This window comes from Bombina bombina, chromosome 7 (genome assembly GCF_027579735.1).
Source record: "Bombina bombina isolate aBomBom1 chromosome 7, aBomBom1.pri, whole genome shotgun sequence".
NCBI classification, from domain to species: Eukaryota; Metazoa; Chordata; class Amphibia; order Anura; family Bombinatoridae; genus Bombina; species Bombina bombina.
In genome coordinates, this window is record NC_069505.1 from 287,064,627 (window position 1) to 287,092,339 (window position 27,713).

Below are 27,713 nucleotides of genomic sequence, written 5' to 3' on the forward strand. Positions count from 1 at the left end.
GCTCACCTACAAGCCTTGTGTTACACTCTGTATCATATCATGCTCACCTACAAGACTTGTGTTACACTCTATATCATATCCTATCATGCTCACCTACAAGACTTGTATTACGCTTTATATCATATCCTATCATGCTCACCTACAAGCCTTGTGTTACACTCTGTATCATATCATGCTCACCTACAAGACTTGTGTTACACTCTATATCATATCCTATCATGCTCACCTACAAGACTTGTGTTACGCTCTATATCATATCCTATCATACTCACCTACAAGACTTGTGTTACGCTCTATATCATATCCTATCATACTCACCTACAAGATTTGTGTTACGCTCTATATCATATAATACTCACCTACAAGACTTGTGTTACGCTCTATATCATATCCTATCATGCTCACCTACAAGACTTGTGTTACACTCTATATCATATCCTATCATGCTCAACCTACAAGACTTGTGTTACACTCTATATCATATTCTATCATGCTCACCTACAAGACTTATGTTACACTCTATATCATATCCTATCAAGCTCACCTACAAGACTTGTGTTACACTCTATATCATATCCTATCATGCTCACCTACAAGACTTGTGTTACACTCTATATCATATCCTATCATGCTCACCTACAAGACTTGTGTCACGCTCTCCATCATATCTTATCATACTCACCTACAAGACTTGTGTTACGCTCTCCATCATATCTTATCATGCTCACCTACAAGACTTGTGTTACGCTCTATATCATATCCTATCATGCTCACCTACAAGACTTGTGTTACGCTCTCCATCATATCCTATCATGCTCACCTACAAGATTTGTGTTACGCTCTCCATCATATCCTATCATACTCACCTACAAGATTTGTGTTACGCTCTATATCATATCCTATCATGCTCACCTACAAGACTTGTGTTACGCTCTATATCATATCCTATCATGCTCACCTATAAGACTTGTGTTACACTCTATATCATATCATGCTCACCTACAAGACTTGTGTTACGCTCTTCATCATATCCTATCATACTCACCTACAAGACTTGTGTTACGCTCTATATCATATCCTATCATGCTCAACTACAAGACTTGTGTTACGCTCTCCATCATATCTTATCATACTCACCTACAAGACTTGTGTTACGCTCTCCATCATATGCTATCATGCTCACCTACAAGACGTTTGTTACTCTCTCCATCATATAGTATCATACTCACCTACAAGACTTGTCTTACGCTCTATATCATATCCTATCATGCTCACCTACAAGACTTGTGTTACGCTCTATATCATATCATGCTCACCTACAAGACTTGTTTTACGCTCTATATCATATCCTATCATACTAACCTACATGACTTGTGTTACGCTCTCCATCATATCTTATCATGCTCACCTACAAGACTTGTGTTACGCTCTATATCATATCCTATGAATCTCACCTACAAGACTTGTGTTACGCTCTTCATCATATCCTATCATGCTCACCTACCAGATTTGTGTTACGCTCTATATCATATCCTATCATGCTCACCTACAAGACTTGTGTTACACTCTATATCTTATCTTGCTCACCTACAAGACTTGTGTTACGCTCTATATCATATCCTATCATGCTCACCTATAAGACTTGTGTTACACTCTATATCATATCATGCTCACCTACAAGACTAGTGTTACGCTCTTCATCATATCCTATCATACTCACCTACAAGACTTGTGTTACGCTCTATATCATATCCTATCATGCTCACCTACAAGACTTGTGTTATGCTCTCCATCATATCTTATCATACTCACCTACAAGACTTATGTTACGCTCTCCATCATATCTTATCATACTCATCTACAAGACTTGTGTTACACTCTCCATCATATCTTATCATGCTCACCTACAAGACTTGTGTTACGCTCTATATCATATCCTATCATGCTCACCTACAAGACTTGTGTTACGCTCTTCATCATATCCTATCATGCTCACCTACCAGATTTGTGTTACGCTCTCCATCATATCTTATCATACTCATGTACAAGACTTGTGTTACGCTCTATATCATATCCTATCATGCTCACCTACAAGACTTGTGTTACACTCTATATCTTATCTTGCTCACCTACAAGACTTGTGTTACGCTCTATATCATATCCTATCATGCTCACCTATAAGACTTGTGTTACACTCTATATCATATCATGCTCACCTACAAGACTTGTGTTACGCTCTTCATCATATCCTATCATACTCACCTACAAGACTTGTGTTACGCTCTATATCATATCCTATCATGCTCACCTACAAGACTTGTGTTATGCTCTCCATCATATCTTATCATACTCATCTACAAGACTTGTGTTACACTCTCCATCATATCTTATCATGCTCACCTACAAGACTTGTGTTACGCTCTATATCATATCCTATCATGCTCACCTACAAGACTTGTGTTACGCTCTCCATCATATCTTATCATGCTCACCTACAAGACTTGTGTTACGCTCTATATCATATCCTATCATGCTCACCTACAAGACTTGTGTTACGCTCTCCATCATATCCTATCATGCTCACCTACAAGATTTGTGTTACGCTCTCCATCATATCCTATCATACTCACCTACAAGATTTGTGTTACGCTCTATATCATATCCTATCATGCTCACCTACAAGACTTGTGTTACACTCTATATCTTATCATGCTGCCCTACAAGACTTGTGTTACACTCTATATCATATCCTATCATGCTCACCTATAAGACTTGTGTTACACTCTATATCATATCATGCTCACCTACAAGACTTGTGTTACGCTCTTCATCATATCCTATCATACTCACCTACAAGACTTGTCTTACGCTCTATATCATATCATGCTCACCTACAAGACTTGTGTTACGCTCTATATCATATCATACTCACCTACAAGACTTGTGTTACGCTCTCCATCATATCTTATCATACTCACCTACAAGACTTGTGTTACGCTCTATATCATATCCTATCATGCTCACCTACAAGACTTGTGTTACGCTCTCCATCATATCCTATCATGCTCACCTACAAGACTTTTGCTACTATCTCCATCATATCCTATCATACTCACCTACAAGACTTGTGTTACGCTCTATATCATATCCTATCATGCTCACCTACAAGACTTGTGTTACGCTCTATATCATATCATGCTCACCTACAAGACTTGTTTTACGCTCTATATCATATCCTATCATACTAACCTACATGACTTGTGTTACGCTCTCCATCATATCTTATCATGCTCACCTACAAGACTTGTGTTACGCTCTATATCATATCGTATGAATCTCACCTACAAGACTTGTGTTACGCTCTTCATCATATCCTATCATGCTCACCTACCAGATTTGTGTTACGCTCACCATCATATCTTATCATACTCATGTACAAGACTTGTGTTACGCTCTATATCATATCCTATCATGCTCACCTACAAGACTTGTGTTACACTCTATATCTTATCTTGCTCACCTACAAGACTTGTGTTACGCTCTATATCATATCCTATCATGCTCACCTATAAGACTTGTGTTACACTCTATATCATATCATGCTCACCTACAAGACTTGTGTTACGCTCTTCATCATATCCTATCATACTCACCTACAAGACTTGTGTTACGCTCTATATCATATCCTATCATGCTCACCTACAAGACTTGTGTTATGCTCTCCATCATATCTTATCATACTCACCTACAAGACTTATGTTACGCTCTCCATCATATCTTATCATACTCATCTACAAGACTTGTGTTACACTCTCCATCATATCTTATCATGCTCACCTACAAGACTTGTGTTACGCTCTATAACAGAATTTATGTTTACCTGATAAATTACTTTCTCCAACGGTGTGTCCGGTCCACGGCGTCATCCTTACTTGTGGGATATTCTCTTCCCCAACAGGAAATGGCAAAGAGCCCAGCAAAGCTGGTCACATGATCCCTCCTAGGCTCCGCCTACCCCAGTCATTCGACCGACGTTAAGGAGGAATATTTGCATAGGAGAAACCATATGATACCGTGGTGACTGTAGTTAAAGAAAATAAATTATCAGACCTGATTAAAAAACCAGGGCGGGCCGTGGACCGGACACACCGTTGGAGAAAGTAATTTATCAGGTAAACATAAATTCTGTTTTCTCCAACATAGGTGTGTCCGGTCCACGGCGTCATCCTTACTTGTGGGAACCAATACCAAAGCTTTAGGACACGGATGAAGGGAGGGAGCAAATCAGGTCACCTAAATGGAAGGCACCACGGCTTGCAAAACCTTTCTCCCAAAAATAGCCTCAGAAGAAGCAAAAGTATCAAACTTGTAAAATTTGGTAAAAGTGTGCAGTGAAGACCAAGTCGCTGCCCTACATATCTGATCAACAGAAGCCTCGTTCTTGAAGGCCCATGTGGAAGCCACAGCCCTAGTGGAATGAGCTGTGATTCTTTCAGGAGGCTGCCGTCCGGCAGTCTCGTAAGCCAATCTGATGATGCTTTTAATCCAAAAAGAGAGAGAGGTAGAAGTTGCTTTTTGACCTCTCCTTTTACCAGAATAAACAACAAACAAGGAAGATGTTTGTCTAAAATCCTTTGTAGCATCTAAATAGAATTTTAGAGCGCGAACAACATCCAAATTGTGCAACAACCGTTCCTTCTTTGAAACTGGTTTCGGACACAAAGAAGGCACGACTATCTCCTGGTTAATGTTTTTGTTAGAAACAACTTTTGGAAGAAAACCAGGTTTAGTACGTAAAACCACCTTATCTGCATGGAACACCAGATAAGGAGGAGAACACTGCAAAGCAGATAATTCTGAAACTCTTCTAGCAGAAGAAATTGCAACCAAAAACAAAACTTTCCAAGATAATAACTTAATATCAACGGAATGTAAGGGTTCAAACGGAACCCCCTGAAGAACTGAAAGAACTAAGTTGAGACTCCAAGGAGGAGTCAAAGGTTTGTAAACAGGCTTGATTCTAACCAGAGCCTGAACAAAGGCTTGAACATCTGGCACAGCTGCCAGTTTCTTGTGAAGTAACACAGACAAGGCAGAAATCTGTCCCTTCAAGGAACTTGCAGATAATCCTTTCTCCAATCCTTCTTGAAGAAAGGATAGAATCTTAGGAATCTTTACCTTGTCCCAAGGGAATCCTTTAGATTCACACCAACAGATATATTTTTTCCATATTTTGTGGTAAATTTTTCTAGTTACAGGCTTTCTGGCCTGAACAAGAGTATCAATAACAGAATCTGAGAACCCTCGTTTAGATAAGATCAAGCGTTCAATCTCCAAGCAGTCAGCTGGAGTGAGACCAGATTCGGATGTTCGAACAGACCTTGAACAAGAAGGTCTCGTCTCAAAGGTAGCTTCCATTGTGGAGCCGATGACATATTCACCAGATCTGCATACCAAGTCCTGCGTGGCCACGCAGGAGCTATCAAGATCACCGACGCCCTCTCCTGATTGATCCTGGCTACCAGCCTGGGGATGAGAGGAAACGGCGGGAATACATAAGCTAGTTTGAAGGTCCAAGGTGCTACTAGTGCATCTACTAGAGTCGCCTTGGGATCCCTGGATCTGGACCCGTAGCAAGGAACCTTGAAGTTCTGCCGAGAGGCCATCAGATCCATGTCTGGAATGCCCCACAGTTGAGTAATTTGGGCAAAGATTTCCGGATGGAGTTCCCACTCCCCCGGATGTAATGTCTGACGACTCAGAAAATCCGCTTCCCAATTTTCCACTCCTGGGATGTGGATTGCAGACAGGTGGCAGGAGTGAGTCTCCGCCCATTGAATGATTTTGGTCACTTCTTCCATCGCCAGGGAACTCCTTGTTCCCCCCTGATGGTTGATGTACGCAACAGTCGTCATGTTGTCTGATTGAAACCGTATGAACTTGGCCTTTGCTAGCTGAGGCCAAGCCTTGAGAGCATTGAATATCGCTCTCAGTTCCAGAATATTTATCGGTAGAAGAGATTCTTCCCGAGACCAAAGACCCTGAGCTTTCAGGGATCCCCAGACCGCGCCCCAGCCCATCAGACTGGCGTCGGTCGTGACAATGACCCACTCTGGTCTGCGGAAGGTCATCCCTTGTGACAGGTTGTCCAGGGACAGCCACCAACGGAGTGAGTCTCTGGTCCTCTGATTTACTTGTATCTTCGGAGACAAGTCTGTATAGTCCCCATTCCACTGACTGAGCATGCACAGTTGTAATGGTCTTAGATGAATGCGCGCAAAAGGAACTATGTCCATTGCCGCTACCATCAAACCTATTACTTCCATGCACTGCGCTATGGAAGGAAGAGGAACGGAATGAAGTGTTTGACAAGAGTTTAGAAGTTTTGTTTTTCTGGCCTCTGTCAGAAAAATCCTCATTTCTAAGGAGTCTATTATTGTTCCCAAGAAGGGAACCCTTGTCGACGGAGATAGAGAACTCTTTTCCACGTTCACTTTCCATCCGTGAGATCTGAGAAAGGCCAGGACTATGTCCGTGTGAGCCTTTGCTTGAGGAAGGGACGACGCTTGAATCAGAATGTCGTCCAAGTAAGGTACTACTGCAATGCCCCTTGGTCTTAGCACCGCTAGAAGGGACCCCAGTACCTTTGTGAAAATCCTTGGAGCAGTGGCTAATCCGAAAGGAAGCGCCACGAACTGGTAATGCTTGTCCAGGAATGCGAACCTTAGGACCGATGATGTTCCTTGTGGATAGGAATATGTAGATACGCATCCTTTAAATCCACCGTGGTCATGAATTGACCTTCCTGGATGGAAGGAAGAATTGTTCGAATGGTTTCCATTTTGAACGATGGAACCTTGAGAAACTTGTTTAAGATCTTGAGATCTAAGATTGGTCTGAACGTTCCCTCTTTTTTGGGAACTACGAACAGATTGGAGTAGAACCCCATCCCTTGTTCTCCTAATGGAACAGGATGAATCACTCCCATTTTTAACAGGTCTTCTACACAGTGTAAGAATGCCTGTCTCTTTATGTGGTCTGAAGACAATTGAGACCTGTGGAACCTCCCCCTTGGGGGAAGCCCCTTGAATTCCAGAAGATAACCTTGGGAGACTATTTCTAGTGCCCAAGGATCCAGAACATCTCTTGCCCAAGCCTGAGCGAAGAGAGAGAGTCTGCCCCCCACCAGATCCGGTCCCGGATCGGGGGCCAACATTTCATGCTGTCTTGGTAGCAGTGGCAGGTTTCTTGGCCTGCTTTCCCTTGTTCCAGCCTTGCATTGGTCTCCAGGCTGGCTTGGCTTGAGAAGTATTACCCTCTTGCTTAGAGGACGTAGCACTTGGGGCTGGTCCGTTTCTACGAAAGGGACGAAAATTAGGTTTATTTTTGGCCTTGAAAGACCTATCCTGAGGAAGGGCGTGGCCCTTACCCCCAGTGATATCAGAGATAATCTCTTTTAAGTCAGGGCCAAACAGCGTTTTCCCCTTGAAAGGAATGTTAAGGAGTTTGTTCTTGGAAGACGCATCCGCTGACCAAGATTTCAACCAAAGCGCTCTACGCGCCACAATAGCAAACCCAGAATTCTTCGCCGCTAACCTAGCCAATTGCAAAGTGGCGTCTAGGGTGAAAGAATTAGCCAATTTGAGAGCACGGATTCTGTCCATAATCTCCTCATAAGGAGGAGAATCACTATCGATCGCCTTTACTAGCTCATCGAACCAGAAACACGCGGCTGTAGTGACAGGGACAATGCATGAAATTGGTTGTAGAAGGTAACCTTGCTGAACAAACATCTTTTTAAGCAAACCTTCTAATTTTTTATCCATAGGATCTTTGAAAGCACAACTATCTTCTATGGGTATAGTGGTGCGTTTGTTTAAAGTAGAAACCGCTCCCTCGACCTTGGGGACAGTCTGCCATAAGTCCTTTCTAGGGTCGACCATAGGAAACAATTTTTTAAATATGGGGGGAGGGACGAAAGGTATACCGGGCCTTTCCCATTCTTTATTTACAATGTCCGCCACCCGCTTGGGTATAGGAAAAGCTTCTGGGAGCCCCGGGACCTCTAGGAACTTGTCCATTTTACATAGTTTCTCTGGGATGATCAAATTCTCACAATCATCCAGAGTGGATAATACCTCCTTAAGCAGAGCGCGGAGATGTTCCAACTTAAATTTAAATGTAATCACATCGGGTTCAGCTTGTTGAGAAATTTTCCCTGAATCTGAAATTTCTCCCTCAGACAAAACCTCCCTGGCCCCCTCAGACTGGTGTAGGGGCATTTCAGAACCATTATCATCAGCGTCCTCATGCTCTACAGTATCTAAAACAGAGCAGTCGCGCTTACGCTGATAAGTGGGCATTTTGGCTAAAATGTTTTTGATAGAATTATCCATTACAGCCGTTAATTGTTGCATAGTAAGGAGTATTGGCGCGCTAGATGTACTAGGGGCCTCCTGAGTGGGCAAGACTCGTGTAGACGAAGGAGGGAATGATGCAGTACCATGCTTACTCCCCTCACTTGAGGAATCATCTTGGGCATCATTTTCAGTGTCACATAAATCACATTTATTTAAATGAGAAGGAACCTTGGCTTCCCCACATTCAGAACACAGTCTATCTGGTAGTTCAGACATGTTAAACAGGCATAAACTTGATAACAAAGTACAAAAAACGTTTTAAAATAAAACCGTTACTGTCACTTTAAATTTTAAACTGAACACACTTTATTACTGCAATTGCGGAAAAGTATGAAGGAATTGTTAAAAATTCACCAAAATTTCACCACAGTGTCTTAAAGCCTTAAAAGTATTGCACACCAAATTTGGAAGCTTTAACCCTTAAAATAACGGAACCGGAGCCGTTTTTAACTTTAACCCCTTTACAGTCCCTGGTATCTGCTTTGCTGAGACCCAACCAAGCCCAAAGGGGAATACGATACCAAATGACGCCTTCAGAAAGTCTTTTCTATGTATCAGAGCTCCTCACACATGCGACTGCATGTCATGCTGCTCAAAAACAAGTGCGCAATACCGGCGCGAAAATGAGGCTCTGCCTATGATTAGGGAAAGCCCCTAGAGAATAAGGTGTCTAAAACAGTGCCTGCCGATATTATTTAACAAAAATACCCAGATTAAATGATTCCTCAAGGCTAAATATAGGTAATATATGAATCGATTTAGCCCAGAAAATGTCCACAGTCTTAATAAGCCCTTGTGAAGCCCTTATTTACTGTCTGAATAAAAATGGCTTACCGGATCCCATAGGGAAAATGACAGCTTCCAGCATTACATCGTCTTGTTAGAATGTGTCATACCTCAAGCAGCAAAAGACTGCTCACTGTTCCCCCAACTGAAGTTAATTCCTCTCAACAGTCCTGTGTGGAACAGCCATGGATTTTAGTAACGGTTGCTAAAATCATTTTCCTCATACAAACAGAAATCTTCATCTCTTTTCTGTTTCAGAGTAAATAGTACATACCAGCACTATTTTAAAATAACAAACTCTTGATTGAATAATAAAAACTACAGTTAAACACTAAAAAACTCTAAGCCATCTCCGTGGAGATGTTGCCTGTACAACGGCAAAGAGAATGACTGGGGTAGGCGGAGCCTAGGAGGGATCATGTGACCAGCTTTGCTGGGCTCTTTGCCATTTCCTGTTGGGGAAGAGAATATCCCACAAGTAAGGATGACGCCGTGGACCGGACACACCTATGTTGGAGAAATCATATCCTATCATGCTCACCTACAAGACTTGTGTTACGCTCTCCATTATATCCTATCATGCTCACCTACAACACTTGTGTTACGCTCTCCATCATATCCTATCATACTCACCTACGAGACTTGTGTTACACTCTATATCATATCCTATCATGCTCACCTACAAGACTTGTGTCACGCTCTCCATCATATCTTATCATACTCATCTACAAGACTTGTGTTACGCTCTCCATCATATCTTATCATGCTCACCTACAAGACTTGTGTTACCCTCTCCATCATATCCTATCATGCTCACCTACAAGATTCGTGTTACGCTCTCCATCATATCCTATCATACTCACCTACAAGACTTGTGTTAAGCTCTATATCATATCCTATCATGCTCACCTACAAGACTTGTGTTACACTCTATATCTTATTATGCTCACCTACAAGACTTGTGTTACGCTCTATATCATATCCTATCATGCTCACCTATAAGACTTGTGTTACACTCTATATCTTATCTTGCTCACCTACAAGACTTGTGTTACGCTCTATATCATATCCTATCATGCTCACCTATAAGACTTGTGTTACACTCTATATCATATCATGCTCACCTACAAGACTTGTGTTACGCTCTTCATCATATCCTATCATACTCACCTACAAGACTTGTGTTACGCTCTATATCATATCCTATCATGCTCACCTACAAGACTTGTGTTATGCTCACCATCATATCTTATTATACTCATGTACAAGACTTGTGTTACGCTCTATATCATATCCTATCATGCTCACCTACAAGACTTGTGTTACACTCTATATCTTATCTTGCTCACCTACAAGACTTGTGTTACGCTCTATATCATATCCTATCATGCTCACCTATAAGACTTGTGTTACACTCTATATCATATCATGCTCACCTACAAGACTTGTGTTACGCTCTTCATCATATCCTATCATACTCACCTACAAGACTTGTGTTACGCTCTATATCATATCCTATCATGCTCACCTACAAGACTTGTGTTATGCTCTCCATCATATCTTATCATACTCACCTACAAGACTTATGTTACGCTCTCCATCATATCTTATCATACTCATCTACAAGACTTGTGTTACACTCTCCATCATATCTTATCATGCTCACCTACAAGACTTGTGTTACGCTCTACATCATATCCTATCATGCTCACCTACAAGACTTGTGTTACGCTCTCCATTATATCCTATCATGCTCACCTACAAGACTTGTGTTACGCTCTCCATCATATCCTATCATATTCACCTACAAGACTTGTGTTACACTCTATATCATATCCTATCATGCTCACCTACAAGACTTGTGTCACGCTCTCCATCATATCTTATCATACTCATCTACAAGACTTGTGTTACGCTCTCCATCATATCTTATCATGCTCACCTACAAGACTTGTGTTACCCTCTCCATCATATCCTATCATGCTCACCTACAAGATTCGTGTTACGCTCTCCATCATATCCTATCATACTCACCTACAAGACTTGTGTTAAGCTCTATATCATATCCTATCATGCTCACCTACAAGACTTGTGTTACACTCTATATCTTATCATGCTCACCTACAAGACTTGTGTTACGCTCTATATCATATCCTATCATGCTCACCTATAAGACTTGTGTTACACTCTATATCATATCATGCTCACCTACAAGACTTGTTTTACGCTCTATATCATATCCTATCATACTAACCTACATGACTTGTGTTACGCTCTCCATCATATCTTATCATGCTCACCTACAAGACTTGTGTTACGCTCTATATCATATCCTATGAATCTCACCTACAAGACTTGTGTTACGCTCTTCATCATATCCTATCATGCTCACCTACCAGATTTGTGTTACGCTCTATATCATATCCTATCATGCTCACCTACAAGACTTGTGTTACACTCTATATCTTATCTTGCTCACCTACAAGACTTGTGTTACGCTCTATATCATATCCTATCATACTCACCTACAAGACTTGTGTTACGCTCTATATCATATCCTATCATGCTCACCTACAAGACTTGTGTTATGCTCTCCATCATATCCTATCATACTCACCTACAAGACTTGTGTTACGCTCTATATCATATCCTATCATGCTCACCTACAAGACTTGTGTTATGCTCTCCATCATATCTTATCATACTCACCTACAAGACTTATGTTACGCTCTCCATCATATCTTATCATACTCATCTACAAGACTTGTGTTACACTCTCCATCATATCTTATCATGCTCACCTACAAGACTTGTGTTACGCTCTATATCATATCCTATCATGCTCACCTACAAGACTTGTGTTACGCTCTCCATTATATCCTATCATGCTCACCTACAAGACTTGTGTTACGCTCTCCATCATATCCTATCATACTCACCTACAAGACTTGTGTTACACTCTATATCATATCCTATCATGCTCACCTACAAGACTTGTGTCACGCTCTCCATCATATCTTATCATACTCATCTACAAGACTTGTGTTACGCTCTCCATCATATCTTATCATGCTCACCTACAAGACTTGTGTTACCCTCTCCATCATATCCTATCATGCTCACCTACAAGATTCGTGTTACGCTCTCCATCATATCCTATCATACTCACCTACAAGACTTGTGTTAAGCTCTATATCATATCCTATCATGCTCACCTACAAGACTTGTGTTACACTCTATATCTTATCATGCTCACCTACAAGACTTGTGTTACGCTCTATATCATATCCTATCATGCTCACCTATAAGACTTGTGTTACACTCTATATCATATCATGCTCACCTACAAGACTTGTTTTACGCTCTATATCATATCCTATCATACTAACCTACATGACTTGTGTTACGCTCTCCATCATATCTTATCATGCTCACCTACAAGACTTGTGTTACGCTCTATATCATATCCTATGAATCTCACCTACAAGACTTGTGTTACGCTCTTCATCATATCCTATCATGCTCACCTACCAGATTTGTGTTACGCTCTATATCATATCCTATCATGCTCACCTACAAGACTTGTGTTACACTCTATATCTTATCTTGCTCACCTACAAGACTTGTGTTACGCTCTATATCATATCCTATCATACTCACCTACAAGACTTGTGTTACGCTCTATATCATATCCTATCATGCTCACCTACAAGACTTGTGTTATGCTCTCCATCATATCTTATCATACTCACCTACAAGACTTATGTTACGCTCTCCATCATATCTTATCATACTCATCTACAAGACTTGTGTTACACTCTCCATCATATCTTATCATGCTCACCTACAAGACTTGTGTTACGCTCTATATCATATCCTATCATGCTCACCTACAAGACTTGTGTTACGCTCTCCATTATATCCTATCATGCTCACCTACAAGACTTGTGTTACGCTCTCCATCATATCCTATCATACTCACCTACAAGACTTGTGTTACACTCTATATCATATCCTATCATGCTCACCTACAAGACTTGTGTCACGCTCTCCATCATATCTTATCATACTCATCTACAAGACTTGTGTTACGCTCTCCATCATATCTTATCATGCTCACCTACAAGACTTGTGTTACCCTCTCCATCATATCCTATCATGCTCACCTACAAGATTCGTGTTACGCTCTCCATCATATCCTATCGTACTCACCTACAAGACTTGTGTTAAGCTCTATATCATATCCTATCATGCTCACCTACAAGACTTGTGTTACACTCTATATCTTATCATGCTCACCTACAAGACTTGTGTTACGCTCTATATCATATCCTATCATGCTCACCTACAAGACTTGTGTCACGCTCTCCATCATATCTTATCATACTCACCTACAAGACTTGTGTTACGCTCTCCATCATATCTTATCATGCTCACCTACAAGACTTGTGTTACGCTCTATATCATATCGTATGAATCTCACCTACAAGACTTGTGTTACGCTCTTCATCATATCCTATCATGCTCACCTACCAGATTTGTGTTACGCTCACCATCATATCTTATCATACTCATGTACAAGACTTGTGTTACGCTCTATATCATATCCTATCATGCTCACCTACAAGACTTGTGTTACACTCTATATCTTATCTTGCTCACCTACAAGACTTGTGTTACGCTCTATATCATATCCTATCATGCTCACCTATAAGACTTGTGTTACACTCTATATCATATCATGCTCACCTACAAGACTTGTGTTACGCTCTTCATCATATCCTATCATACTCACCTACAAGACTTGTGTTACGCTCTATATCATATCCTATCATGCTCACCTACAAGACTTGTGTTATGCTCTCCATCATATCTTATCATACTCACCTACAAGACTTATGTTACGCTCTCCATCATATCTTATCATACTCATCTACAAGACTTGTGTTACACTCTCCATCATATCTTATCATGCTCACCTACAAGACTTGTGTTACGCTCTATATCATATCCTATCATGCTCACCTACAAGACTTGTGTTACGCTCTCCATTATATCCTATCATGCTCACCTACAAGACTTGTGTTACGCTCTCCATCATATCCTATCATACTCACCTACAAGACTTGTGTTACACTCTATATCATATCCTATCATGCTCACCTACAAGACTTGTGTCACGCTCTCCATCATATCTTATCATACTCATCTACAAGACTTGTGTTACGCTCTCCATCACATCTTATCATGCTCACCTACAAGACTTGTGTTACCCTCTCCATCATATCCTATCATGCTCACCTACAAGATTCATGTTACGCTCTCCATCATATCCTATCGTACTCACCTACAAGACTTGTGTTAAGCTCTATATCATATCCTATCATGCTCACCTACAAGACTTGTGTTACACTCTATATCTTATCATGCTCACCTACAAGACTTGTGTTACGCTCTATATCATATCCTATCATGCTCACCTACAAGACTTGTGTCACGCTCTCCATCATATCTTATCATACTCACCTACAAGACTTGTGTTACGCTCTCCATCATATCTTATCATGCTCACCTACAAGACTTGTGTTACGCTCTATATCATATCCTATCATGCTCACCTACAAGACTTGTGTTACGCTCTCCATCATATCCTATCATGCTCACCTACAAGATTTGTGTTACGCTCTCCATCATATCCTATCATACTCACCTACAAGATTTGTGTTACGCTCTATATCATATCCTATCATGCTCACCTACAAGACTTGTGTTACACTCTATATCTTATCATGCTGCCCTACAAGACTTGTGTTACGCTCTATATCATATCCTATCATGCTCACCTATAAGACTTGTGTTACACTCTATATCATATCATGCTCACCTACAAGACTTGTGTTACGCTCTTCATCATATCCTATCATACTCACCTACAAGACTTGTCTTACGCTCTATATCATATCCTATCATGCTCACCTACAAGACTTGTGTTACGCTCTCCATCATATCTTATCATACTCACCTACAAGACTTGTGTTACACTCTCCATCATATCTTATCATGCTCACCTACAAGACTTGTGTTACGCTCTATATCATATCCTATCATGCTCACCTACAAGACTTGTGTTACGCTCTCCATCATATCCTATCATGCTCACCTACAAGACTTTTGCTACTCTCTCCATCATATCCTATCATACTCACCTACAAGACTTGTGTTACGCTCTATATCATATCCTATCATGCTCACCTACAAGACTTGTGTTACGCTCTATATCATATCATGCTCACCTACAAGACTTGTTTTACGCTCTATATCATATCCTATCATACTAACCTACATGACTTGTGTTATGCTCTCCATCATATCTTATCATGCTCACCTACAAGACTTGTGTTACGCTCTATATCATATCGTATGAATCTCACCTACAAGACTTGTGTTACGCTCTTCATCATATCCTATCATGCTCACCTACCAGATTTGTGTTACGCTCACCATCATATCTTATCATACTCATGTACAAGACTTGTGTTACGCTCTATATCATATCCTATCATGCTCACCTACAAGACTTGTGTTACACTCTATATCTTATCTTGCTCACCTACAAGACTTGTGTTACGCTCTATATCATATCCTATCATGCTCACCTATAAGACTTGTGTTACACTCTATATCATATCATGCTCACCTACAAGACTTGTGTTACGCTCTTCATCATATCCTATCATACTCACCTACAAGACTTGTGTTACGCTCTATATCATATCCTATCATGCTCACCTACAAGACTTGTGTTATGCTCTCCATCATATCTTATCATACTCACCTACAAGAATTATGTTACGCTCTCCATCATATCTTATCATACTCATCTACAAGACTTGTGTTACACTCTCCATCATATCTTATCATGCTCACCTACAAGACTTGTGTTACGCTCTATATCATATCCTATCATGCTCACCTACAAGACTTGTGTTACGCTCTCCATTATATCCTATCATGCTCACCTACAAGACTTGTGTTACGCTCTCCATCATATCCTATCATACTCACCTACAAGACTTGTGTTACACTCTATATCATATCCTATCATGCTCACCTACAAGACTTGTGTCACGCTCTCCATCATATCTTATCATACTCATCTACAAGACTTGTGTTACGCTCTCCATCATATCTTATCATGCTCACCTACAAGACTTGTGTTACCCTCTCCATCATATCCTATCATGCTCACCTACAAGATTCGTGTTACGCTCTCCATCATATCCTATCATACTCACCTACAAGACTTGTGTTAAGCTCTATATCATATCCTATCATGCTCACCTACAAGACTTGTGTTACACTCTATATCTTATCATGCTCACCTACAAGACTTGTGTTACGCTCTATATCATATCCTATCATGCTCACCTATAAGACTTGTGTTACACTCTATATCATATCATGCTCACCTACAAGACTTGTGTTACGCTCTTCATCATATCCTATCATACTCACCTACAAGACTTGTGTTACACTCTATATCATATCCTATCATGCTCACCTACAAGACTTGTGTTACGCTCTCCATCATATCTTATCATGCTCATCTACAAGACTTGTGTTACGCTCTATATCATATCCTATCATGCTCACCTACAAGACTTGTGTTACGCTCTCCATCATATCCTATCATGCTCACCTACAAGATTTGTGTTACGCTCTCCATCATATCCTATCATACTCACCTACAAGACTTGTGTTAAGCTCTATATCATATCCTATCATGCTCACCTACAAGACTTGTGTTACACTCTATATCTTATCATGCTCACCTACAAGACTTGTGTTACGCTCTATATCAGGGGTCGCCAACCTTTCAGACCTCAGGGACCACTAAACCCACAATTTTGAATCCCGTGGACCACCAACATGATTTTTTTTTTAAAAGGTACAAACCTCTATAGTGTGTGTATATATATATATATATATATATATATATACATATATATATATATATATATATATATATATATACATATATATATATATATACAAATATATACATATATATATATATATATATATACACATACACACATATATGCACATATATACACACACACTGTACATAACTAGTAGTAGTATAACCATAGCCAAGTTTACATTATGTATATATTTACACATTTTTAAGAATTATTTTTTGGAATTAACTAACTGAATGACAGAACTGAGAGAATACTTTTAAATTATTATCAGTTATTTGTAGAGCGCCAACAGATTTTGCAGCGCTATGGCAGATGAAGGGCGAGTGTCAACTTTTGAGCTGGAAACAGAGGGGCAGAAAGTGGGAAAAAAAGAATTATGTTCAAAAGGACAACAAGACTTCCAAGTTACCTCCCCAGTTTGGAATTATTCAAAACTACTTCTGATCATGGACAGACATTGGAGTCATAAATTAAGTTTATATCAGAAAGCTCTCAATATGGATGTGAGCTAACCACGACTGATGTTACCGGCAATTACTATAATACTGGTGGGATATGGCTGATCTGCTGGATGGCAATTACTGGAATTCATGTGGAATGGCTTTGTGCACGGGAAAATTATTAGAATGAAAAATATTTAACTTTTTTAAAAAAAAAGAAGATGGAGGGGAGGAAGACAAACAGTGATTTAAGTCCATCAGGAGGAATTAGGAAAACTACTACAAAGAGACAGGTAAAGGGAAGAAAATAATGAAATATAAGAAAAAAAAATTAAGATTTTCTTTTTGTAAATATTTTAATTCCACTATTTCAAGCCAAGACTATACCAACCTCTGCTGGCTTTAGAATGGAATCATCTTCCTCTGAGCAGCGCGCCGGGGAAGAGGAGGTAAAAATACTATCTAGCTACGCAAGTTGCACAGTACTGCTAGTAACTCCGCCGTCGGTTTTCAGTGATGTCCAGCCAGGCACTGTAGGCAGTTGCGGTGCGACAGGGGTGACACCATCATAGGAGATTAATTCCTACTTGATGGTGTCAAGGACCACCAACATCTTCTCGTGGACCACCAGTGGTCCACGGACCACTGGTTGGCGACCACTGCTCTATATCATATCCTATCATGCTCACCTATAAGACTTGTGTTACACTCTATATCATATCATGCTCACCTACAAGACTTGTGTTACGCTCTTCATCATATCCTATCATACTCACCTACAAGACTTGTGTTATGCTCTATATCATATCCTATCATGCTCACCTACAAGACTTGTGTTATGCTCTCCATCATATCTTATCATACTCACCTACAAGACTTGTGTTACGCTCTCCATCATATCTTATCATACTCATCTACAAGACTTGTGTTACACTCTCCATCATATCTTATCATGCTCACCTACAAGACTTGTGTTACGCTCTATATCATATCCTATCATGCTTACCTACAAGACTTGTGTTACGCTCTCCATCATATCCTATCATGCTCACCTACAAGACTTGTGTTACACTCTCCATCATATCCTATCATACTCACCTACAAGACTTGTGTTACGCTCTATATCATATCCTATCATGCTCACCTATAAGACTTTTGTTACACTCTATATCATATCATGCTCACCTACAAGACTTGTGTTACGCTCTTCATCATATCCTATCATATTCACCTACAAGACTTGTGTTATGCTCTATATCATATCCTATCATGCTCACCTACAAGACTTGTGTTATGCTCTCCATCATATCTTATCATACTCACCTACAAGACTTGTGTTACGCTCTGCATCATATCTTATCATACTCATCTACAAGACTTGTGTTACACTCTCCATCATATCTTATCATGCTCACCTACAAGACTTGTGTTACGCTCTATATCATATCCTATCATGCTTACCTACAAGACTTGTGTTACGCTCTCCATCATATCCTATCATGCTCACCTACAAGACTTGTGTTACACTCTCCATCATATCCTATCATACTCACCTACAAGACTTGTGTTACGCTCTATATCATATCCTATCATGCTCACCTACAAGACTTGTGTCACGCTCTCCATCATATCTTATCATACTCACCTACAAGACTTGTGTTACGCTCTCCATCATATCTTATCATGCTCACCTACAAGACTTGTGTTACGTTCTATATCATATCCTATCATGCTCACCTACAAGACTTGTGTTACGCTCTCCATCATATCCTATCATGCTCACCTACAAGATTTGTGTTACGCTCTCCATCATATCCTATCATACTCACCTACAAGACTTGTGTTAAGCCCTATATCATATCCTATCATGCTCACCTACAAGACTTGTGTTACACTCTATATCTTATCATGCTCACCTACAAGACTTGTGTTACGCTCTATATCATATCCTATCATGCTCACCTATAAGACTTGTGTTACACTCTATATCATATCATGCTCACCTACAAGACTTGTGTTACGCTCTTCATCATATCCTATCATACTCACCTACAAGACTTGTGTTATGCTCTATATCATATCCTATCATGCTCACCTACAAGACTTGTGTTACGCTCTCCATCATATCTTATCATGCTCACCTACAAGACTTGTGTTACGCTCTATATCATATCCTATCCTGCTCACCTACAAGACTTGTGTTACGCTCTCCATCATATCCTATCATGCTCACCTACAAGATTTGTGTTACGCTCTCCATCATATCCTATCATACTCACCTACAAGACTTGTGTTAAGCTCTATATCATATCCTATCATGCTCACCTACAAGACTTGTGTTACACTCTATATCTTATCATGCTCACCTACAAGACTTGTGTTACGCTCTATATCATATCCTATCATGTTCACCTATAAGACTTGTGTTACACTCTATATCATATCATGCTCACCTACAAGACTTGTGTTACGCTCTTCATCATATCCTATCATACTCACCTACAAGACTTGTGTTACGCTCTATATCATATCCTATCATGCTCACCTACAAGACTTGTGTTACGCTCTCCATCATATCTTATCATACTCACCTACAAGACTTGTGTTACGCTCTTCATCATATCCTATCATACTCACCTACAAGACTTGTGTTACGCTCTTCATCATATCTTATCATGCTCACCTACAAGACTTGTGTTACGCTCTCCATCATATCTTATCATGCTCACCTACAAGACTTGTGTTACGCTCTTCATCATATCTTATCATGCTCACCTACAAGACTTGTGTTACGCTCTCCATCATATCTTATCATACTCACCTACAAGACTTGTGTTACGCTCTTCATCATATCCTATCATGCTCACCTACAAGACATGTGTTACGCTCTCCATCATATCTTATCATACTCACCTACAAGACTTGTGTTACGCTCTCCATCATATCTTATCATGCTCACCTACAAGACTTGTGTTACGCTCTCCATCATATCTTATCATGCTCACCTACAAGACTTGTGTTACGCTCTTCATCATATCTTATCATGCTCACCTACAAGACTTGTGTTACGCTCTCCATCATATCTTATCATACTCACCTACAAGACTTGTGTTACGCTCTTCATCATATCCTATCATGCTCACCTACAAGACATGTGTTACGCTCTCCATCATATCTTATCATGCTCACCTACAAGACATGTGTTACGCTCTCCATCATATCTTATCATGCTCACCTACAAGACTTGTGTTACGCTCTCCATCATATCCTATCATACTCACCTACAAGACTTGTGTTACGCTCTTCATCATATCCTATCATGCTCACCTACAAGACATGTGTTACGCTCTCCATCATATCTTATCATACTCACCTACAAGACTTGTGTTACGCTCTTCATCATATCTTATCATACTCATCTACAAGACTTGTGTTACACTCTCCATCATATCTTATCATGCTCACCTACAAGACTTGTGTCACGCTCTATATCATATCCTATCATGCTCACCTACAAGACTTGTGTTACACTCTATATCTTATCATGCTGCCCTACAAGACTTGTGTTACACTCTATATCATATCCTATCATGCTCACCTATAAGACTTGTGTTACACTCTATATCATATCATGCTCACCTACAAGACTTGTGTTACGCTCTTCATCATATCCTATCATACTCACCTACAAGACTTGTGTTACGCTCTATATCATATCCTATCATGCTCAACTACAAGACTTGTGTTACGCTCTCCATCATATCTTATCATACTCACCTACAAGACTTGTGTTACGCTCTATATCATATCCTATCATGCTCACCTACAAGACTTGTGTTACGCTCTATATCATATCCTATCATACTCACCTACAAGACTTGTGTTACGCTCTCCATCATATCTTATCATACTCACCTACAAGACTTGTGTCACGCTCTCCATCATATCCTTTCATGCTCACCTACAAGACTTGTGTTACGATCTCCATCATATCCTATCATACTCACCTACAAGACTTGTGTTACGCTCTATATCATATCCTATCATGCTCACCTACAAGACTTGTGTTACGCTCTATATCATATCCTATCATGCTCACCTACAAGACTTGTGTTACGCTCTCCATCATATCCTATCATACTCACCTACTGTCATGTGAATTATTCGTTGTGCTTGTTCCTTTAAGGGAAGTCTATATATTCCCAGCATGCACTTGGCAAGTTGCCAATAATTCTCAGTTTGAGTAGCTATCAGTCGTTACTGAATTCAGCTCCTATTCAAATTGCCTGGCTTGCTTACTCGACCCTATCCTATACAACGTGGATTACAATTAAGGCTCTCCTTATACACTAAAGAACCAATTTTGGTGTTGCTAAAGGACTCTCCTGCAGTGCAACCGCAACACGCTGTCAAACAACATCAGAGGAACTTTCTTTTCACCATAGTTATCTTTACCTGAAGTCACCCTCTTGGAAGTCTGTACATACTCTGTATATATCACTGAAACCATCCTCCTAAATCTATCTTACGGTGACCGGACCTGAACGGTGTATATCCGAGAAATCCTCTGACCGCTCTCCCCTCTGCAGACTGTCAGCAATCTGACGCTCGTGATTGGAGGATTCACACACACCTCCTTGTGACGTCACGAACGGCTCCGCTCAGCGTCCTCACTGCCTGCTTCCATCTGTAGCTTCGAACTGAACTCACAGTAGAGAACTACTGCGCTAGTCACACAACCTGTCCAAAAACATCCACAAGTGGATACAGAACCCTATAATCTTTTGCTCAATATATATGAAGTATTAACCTCAACCTCTGAACTAAACTACAGCTGCCAGATTTACTATACTACAGGTGTCTTGATTACTGCTCCTGTAACCTATTAAACAGGATAACATTCTCTCCTGTAATTTACCTCTATCATTTCCAATCTGCAGTTGTGATCCTTATATTGGTTAGCAGACTTAACCCCTTAAAGAGATAATCAGACTACTTGAATATAACCAAGTACATCAGCTGCCTTACCAAATGATTGGCCCTTGACAACATGGATCCAGCAGATTTACCCACAGTAGTCTACAACTTGTCCCAACGTGTGTACCAACTTTCACAGGGGCTTAGAGAACTTCAATTACAAAATGACTCTCTACATGCTAGTCAGAGATAACACACCTGAACCCCAGGTGTCCTTGCCTAAGAAGTTCTCTGGTGTATGCGCCATGTTCAGACAATTTAAGAACTCCTGTCATCTTTTATTTCAAATGAGACCAAAAACTTATCACAACGAAAGAATTAAAGTCATGACAGTGATCTCCTTTCTAAGAGGAGAAGCTAGGAGCTGGGCTGATATGTTCTTTGAAAACGACAATCCAGTTCTTGGTTCCTTGACTGACTTCTTCTCTCAAATGAATACACTCTATGAAGACACTCAGAAACAACTAACTACAGAAAACATGATCTATACTGACCACCGTAACTTGGAATACTTACAAAATAGCAAAACCCTTTCAGCACGTCAACTCAGGTGGAGTCTATACTTCGCTAGATTCAACTTTCTTATTACCTACCGACCTGGTTCCAAGAATGGGAAGGCCGACGCTCTATCCAGGGCTCTTAAGCCTCCTTCCCATGACATTACTCCTCAAATAATATTGTCTCCTAAACATTTCCTTGGTCTCACTCATATCGACTCTGAAGACTTATACACATCTCAACATGCCAACCATACACTTCCTATACAGGTGCTCCAAAAAGGCGAAGATGGCTTCTACTATCACAATCAAACAATCTATATACCTCCATCCCTAAGACAGATGTTGACAGCCAGTCACCATGACTCTCTTTTAGCTGGACACCCAGGCATTGGTAGAACTACCGAATTGATCGGAAGAAACTATTGGTGGCCAAACATGGCATCATTTTTTAAGGAGTATGTGAAAACATGTCATGTCTGTGCGATCCTAAAACCTCAGAAGACCCGTCCTTATGGTTTGTTGAAACCCCTTCCTATACCTGACCGTCCTTGGTCTACAATTGGGATGGATTTCATTGTTGATCTACCTCCTTCATCAAATCACACAACCATACTGGTTATAGTGGACCTTCTAACGAAAATGGCACATTTCATCCCTTATAAGAAACTCCCCACTGCCTCGCAAACTGCCTTCTTGTTTATGAAAGAGGTTGTCAGATTACATGGTCTCCCTAGCATCATCGTTACAGATCGTGGTTCACAGTTCACCTCGAAATTTTGGAAGGAACTCTGCTCCATACTGAAAATTGATCATCGTTGTAGCACCGCCTCCCACCCACAAACAAATGGGCAGACTGAGAGGGTTAACCAGTGGTTAGAGCAACATCTTCGTTGTTATTACTCCTTTCAGCAAGATCAATGGTTTCATAATTTGTACAGGGAGTGCAGAATTATTAGGCAAGTTGTATTTTTGAGGATTAATTTTATTATTGAACAACAACCATGTTCTCAATGAACCCAAAAAACTCATTAATATCAAAGCTGAATAGTTTTGGAAGTAGTTTTTAGTTTGTTTTTAGTTATAGCTATTTTAGGGGGATATCTGTGTGTGCAGGTGACTATTACTGTGCATAATTATTAGGCAACTTAACAAAAAACAAATATATACCCATTTCAATTATTTATTTTTACCAGTGAAACCAATATAACATCTCAACATTCACAAATATACATTTCTGACATTCAAAAACAAAACAAAAACAAATCAGTGACCAATATAGCCACCTTTCTTTGCAAGGACACTCAAAAGCCTGCCATCCATGGATTCTGTCAGTGTTTTGATCTGTTCACCATCAACATTGCGTGCAGCAGCAACCACACCCTCCCAGACACTGTTCAGAGAGGTGTACTGTTTTCCCTCCTTGTAAATCTCACATTTGATGATGGACCACAGGTTCTCAATGGGGTTCAGATCAGGTGAACAAGGAGGCCATGTCATTAGATTTTCTTCTTTTATACCCTTTCTTGCCAGCCATGCTGTGGAGTACTTGGACGCGTGTGATGGAGCATTGTCCTGCATGAAAATCATGTTTTTCTTGAAGGATGCAGACTTCTTCCTGTACCACTGCTTGAAGAAGGTGTCTTCCAGAAACTGGCAGTAGGACTGGGAGTTGAGCTTGACTCCATCCTCAACCCGAAAAGGCCCCACAAGCTCATCTTTGATGATACCAGCCCAAACCAGTACTCCACCTCCACCTTGCTGGCATCTGAGTCGGACTGGAGCTCTCTGCCCTTTACCAATCCAGCCACGGGCCCATCCATCTGGTCCATCAAGACTCACTCTCATTTCATCAGTCCATAAAACCTTAGAAAAATCAGTCTTGAGATATTTCTTGGCCCAGTCTTGACGTTTCAGCTTGTGTGTCTTGTTCAGTGGTGGTCGTCTTTCAGCCTTTCTTACCTTGGCCATGTCTCTGAGTATTGCACACCTTGTGCTTTTGGGCACTCCAGTGATGTTGCAGCTCTGAAATATGGCCAAACTGGTGGCAAGTGGCATCTTGGCAGCTGCACGCTTGACTTTTCTCAGTTCATGGGCAGTTATTTTGCGCCTTGGTTTTTCCACACGCTTCTTGCGACCCTGTTGACTATTTTGAATGAAACGCTTGATTGTTCGATGATCACGCTTCAGAAGCTTTGCAATTTTAAGAGTGCTGCATCCCTCTGCAAGATATCTCACTATTTTTGACTTTTCTGAGCCTGTCAAGTCCTTCTTTTGACCCATTTTGCCAAAGGAAAGGAAGTTGCCTAATAATTATGCACACCTGATATAGGGTGTTGATGTCATTAGACCACACCCCTTCTCATTACAGAGATGCACATCACCTAATATGCTTAATTGGTAGTAGGCTTTCGAGCCTATACAGCTTGGAGTAAGACAACATGCATAAAGAGGATGATGTGGTCAAAATACTCATTTGCCTAATAATTCTGCACTCACTGTATACTGCAGAGTTCGCTTATAACAACTTACACAACACTTCTATAAAATGCTCACCATTCTGGCCAACTATGGTTTCCACAATGTTTTCCAGATATATACTCATTCTTGTACCGCAGCGCCTCTTGTTGATGACACTATCAACTCATTATCTGATTCATTCTCTCAACTACGGGATAACATTAAAGCTGCACAACTTACCCAGAAGAAATATTATGATAGTAAACGAAGAAAACCACCGTGTTACGCCATAGGGGACAAGGCATGGCTATCGACCAAGCACCTCAAACTCAATACACCATGTAGGAAATTTTCCCAGCTTTTCATAGGACCGTTCCCCGTTAAAGGGCTGGTAAACGAGAACGCTGTCATCTTGGACTTGCCACCTTCTTATCGAATACATTCCACATTCCATGTGTCTCTCCTCAAACCTTACTATCCCACAAGACTTCAGTCCTCTGACTCTGCTTTGCCTCCTGTAGTCACTTATGAGGAGATTTACGAAGTCAAGGCCGTACTCGACTCCCAGTGGAATAAGGGTAACCTGCAGTACTTGGTGCGTTGGAAGGGTTACTCACCCGAAGATGATTCCTGGGAGTCCTCGGAACATCTTAACGCTTCTCATTTGGTCTCACGTTTCCATCAATCACACCCTGATAAGCCGGCTCCTTTGGCTGCGGTGCAGCCCCTTTGATTGGGGGAGATGTCATGTGAATTATTTGTTGTGCTTGTTCCTTTAAGGGAAGTCTATACATTCCCAGCATGCACTTGGCAAGTTGCCAATAATTCTCAGTTTGAGTAGCTATCAGTCATTACTGAATTCAGCTCCTATTCAAATTGCCTGGCTTGCTTACTCGACCCTATCCTATACAACGTGGATTACAATTAAGGCTCTCCTTATACACTAAAGAACCAATTTTGGTGTTGCTAAAGGACTGTCCTGCAGTGCAGCCGCAACACGCTGTCAAACAACATCAGAGGAACTTTCTTTTCACCATAGTTATCTTTACCTGAAGTCACCCTCTTGGAAGTCTGTACATACTCTGTATATATCACCGAAACCATCCTCCTATATCTATCTTACGGTGAACGGACCTGAACGGTGTATCTCCAAGGAATCCTCTGACCGCTCTCCCCTCTGCAGACTGTCAGCAATCTGACGCTCATGATTGGAGGATTCACACACGCCTCCTTGTGACGTCACGAACGGCTCCGCTCAACGTTCTCACTGCCTGCTTCCATCTGCAGCTTCGGACTGAACTCACAGCAGAGAACTACTGCGCTAGTCACACAACCTGTCCAAAAACATCCACAAGTGGATACAGAACCCTATAATCTTTTGCTCAATATATATGAAGTATTAATCTCAACCTCTAAACTAAACTACAGCTGCCAGATTTACTAAACTACAGGTGTCTTGATTACTGCTCCTGTAACCTATTAAACAGGATAACATTCTCTCCTGTAAATTACCTCTCTATCATTTACAATCTGCAGTTGTGATCTTTATATTGGTTAGCAGACTTAACCCCTTAAAGAGATAATCAGACTACTTGAATATAACCAAGTACATCAGCTGCCTTACACCTACAAGACTTGTGTTACGCTCTATATCATATCCTATCATGCTCACCTACAAGACTTGTGTTACGCTCTATATCATATCCTATCATGCTCACCTACAAGACTTGTGTTACGCTCTCCATCATATCTTATCATACTCACCTACAAGACTTGTGTTACGCTCTCCATCATATCTTATCATACTCACCTACAAGACTTGTGTTATGCTCTCCATCATATCCTATCATGCTCACCTAAAAGACGTGTGTTACGCTCTATATCATATCCTATCATGCTCACCTACAAGACTTGTGTTACGCTCTCCATCATATCTTATCATACTCACCTACAAGACTTGTGTTACGCTCTCCATCATATCTTATCACACTCACCTACAAGACTTGTGTCACGCTCTCCATCATATCCTATCATGCTCACCTAAAAGACGTGTGTTACGCTCTATATCATTTCTTATCATGCTCACCTACAAGACTTGTGTTACGCTCTCTATCATATCCTATCATGCTCACCTACAAGACTTGTGTT